This window comes from Hakea prostrata, chromosome 7, assembly GCF_041222555.1.
Source record: "Hakea prostrata isolate BN-2017 chromosome 7, UWA_Hpros_2, whole genome shotgun sequence".
Lineage (NCBI taxonomy): Eukaryota > Viridiplantae > Streptophyta > Magnoliopsida > Proteales > Proteaceae > Hakea > Hakea prostrata.
Window position 1 is genome coordinate 55,252,142 of NC_142606.1, and position 3,193 is coordinate 55,255,334.

Genomic DNA, 3,193 nt, shown 5'->3' on the forward strand with positions numbered 1-3,193 from the left:
GCGATGAAGGAATTTCTTATTCCTTGATGTGTATTTGAACTCTAGTATGGATTGAGACTATGTGGAGTAGATAGATTGGAGGATTACCCACTATTATAGGGAGGCTAATCCAGTCGCTAACTTTCTTGTGAAATCAACAGCAAGGGATTAGACTTCATTCCCTATAAGGGATTTTCTTGAACAAGTCAAGATGGATAGTGATGGGATGCTTTAGAGCTCCCACGGTTCAGTGCTTCTCGCTTGTTTAGTTTCTCTTTCTATTCTTTGAATGGAACCAGTGAGACTGGGTGTATGTGGGGTAATTGCTGTTGTAGGGTTGAGAGGTATGGTTCTTGGGTTTGTATCTTAAACATTATTTTTCTAATAAAGGTCTGATCCTTTAGTGTCTTTCTTTCCTTTTCTTTTTTTTTGAAATTACCCAAGACAAAAAAAAAAAAAAAAAAAAAAAGTCCAAATTTAAGAATTTCTTTGAAAAAAAAAAAAAAGGATCCATATTCCAAGACATGGCTTTATTACTTGGAAGGCTCTAAAAGGTAACTTCCCTAGCTACTTTCAGATGCCTTCTCTGAGACTCTAGAAAGGTGGGGGGAGAGGTGGAGTTGCATGGGTACTCAAGGTGAACTCTTCACAGTCCGTCATCGTCCATTGAGGGTGTTTGGAATTGATAGAGATCAATGCAAATTAGGTTGGAGAGAAGTGCCTGAAGGCTTGTCCATCAGGTACTCTCAACCAAGTATGCAGTTCCATGAAGTTTGATGTGAAGAAAAGGGTCAATCATCTCTTTATTTCTTTTTAGATTCTGTAAAGGACTGTAATAATGTTTAGCATGAAAAAACATCATAATTCAAAAACTTCAAGGATATAGACCTTACATGCTTAAAAATAATTAGGACAAGAAAAGGAATGAAAGAGTGGGAATTGGAGAATAAGAAAATTTAATATCAACATCTATTTTTTAGAGGAAGAAAATATCCAATCAACGTCAAATCGCCATAAAAGAAGACCTGAGTTTCTCAATGCGTTTAGATCCAACTCATATAAGATAGTCATACAAGCATCAACAGCCCATCATGGCATAGTTGTACTCAAACCCACCTACTTTCTCTTTGATGGAAAGAAAATCCCACTCAAGTCTTCCCCCATTTCTGTCCTCTGGACACCATAAATGTAGCACAATAACTTCACCATTAGTGCCTTTATGTCTACCAACCAAAAGAAACTTGTCACCACATTCTTTGAATGCTAAACCCTAACCGTTGTTAGAGTCAACCTTGACTAGTAATCTCTTTTTCTGAATAAGGGATCAGACTTCTATTAGAATAAAATTATAGATTGAAATACACACTCAGGAACCATAACACTCATCCTGCAACAGCAGTTGCCTCACATACACCCAAACTCCTGATTCCAATACGAATTAACCAAAAAAACAACACAGAAAGTATCCAAGCTCAGGAACCTAATACCTGAACTTGGGAGCTCAAGAGCATCCCATCACAACTCCTTGCTGACATGTTTAGGCCCTGACTGGGAATCTCTTCGCAACATTCCATGTATTATTTGTTTTATCGTATTTCTTCACTTCATTTGTAGTTAGATCAGCAGCCCAAAGCTGATTATTAACAACCACCATCAGGGTAGGAGACCACATAGGTCCACCCCAACCAAGGAACATGTTATTTATCCTCCTCCATGTTCTTGTCTCCATATTATATTCTTCCCTACAAGTTAGACGGTCAGATTGACTGTTAATTCCTCCAGTAACATAAAATTTATCATCCATGAAGAATCCTGAACAAAGTTTACAAGGCAAATTCATATCTGGCAAACTTTCCTTAGAACCCAGTTCGGAATTGAAAAGCTGAACAGATCTTGTCACTTCCTCCAGCAACATTAGCAACTTCTTCAGAACTACTTGAACCAAACAAACAATGGGATAGACTCATTAAGGGGCATCTACACCATCGATGATTGAGCTTACTGTACATCCATGTTGAAAATCCTGATAGTTCCTGAACAAAAACTAGCGGCTCAGTTCCTCCAGCAAGAGATTCTTTGTCTGCATATGTGAAGTAATCATCGTATGGCATTCTAGCAAGGTAACCTCATCCACCTTTGTCTTGTAGGATCAAAAGCTTCCCAAGGCATATTGCCACAAGCTAGATAAACTCACTGTTCAATGACACGCATCTGCTGCCTCAGTTTGTAAAGATTTGGGTAAGCTGATCTACTTGCCCAAGTAAGAATATCCGTGGCAATGTCATCATAAACACCAGGTATAAGACTATCACCTGATGACTGACCAGTGGAATCCCCATCTGATTACTACAAAATGCAAGAAATAAAACATGTGAGGTAGCAGAAAATCAAAATTACATGGTACCATGGAGACAAATCATTATTCAATTGCTACCGTGCAACTAAAGTTCTACTTTTGGAAACATGAGAAATATCAGTCTTTGGTAGGTTCTAAAATGAAAAAACTAAGCTAAATAATCCAAGCTTTTGTACAGTTGATATTGCCTATAAGGTTCAGAAGCAATTTGAATCTTTTATCTCTAAGATTTCAAGCATGCAGAAATACCAACAAGCTATTATGCAGAAAGTCATTGTAACAGAATATGTTCAAGATTTTAAGAGCTTAAAAGACCTTAAGTATGTTGGTAAGTGCAGTTTTTCCTTTCTTGGACCCAGAGATCATGCTTCAATAGTTAGACTATTGTCCCTAGTTCATTGTCTTGCTGAGATATCCAAACAGACATTTATCACTATGAACTAAATGAATGAAAGATCAGCTGCTTAGCTTAATCAGTTTACAGTGACAAAGCAGATTGAATAACAACCATGTTCTTAAACTGGTTTCCTCATTGTGCCTGTTGATGAGGCCAGGATTTCCTTTTTCAGCTTCATGCATGCTTGACAGTCTATGTCAACTTCACCTGAAGTACCAGGACAAACTGATGAAGTTTCACCATTTATATCTATGGTAGTACGTAGGGTTCGTATATAAGTGCATGGGACATTTAAGGACAAACCACTTTTTTAAGGGGAGAAGTGCTGAAACAGTTAGAAAGAAGTAGACTAATGATTAAAAACTAATGGACTAGAACACACATCTCAGGATTAACTGCAAGTGGGCTTCTGATTTGCAGGCAGGAGAGCTGAAGTTGAAAAGGAATATACTGGAATCAAG

The 3,193-nt window shown here is 37.7% G+C and overlaps 1 pseudogene; it reads right to left on the reverse strand.

The window, feature by feature from the left end:
• Positions 1-1,057: 1,057 nt before the first annotated feature.
• LOC149011413 (F-box/kelch-repeat protein At5g60570 pseudogene) lies at positions 1,058-2,914 on the reverse strand (annotated as a pseudogene).
• Between the last annotated feature and the right edge of the window lie 279 nt (positions 2,915-3,193).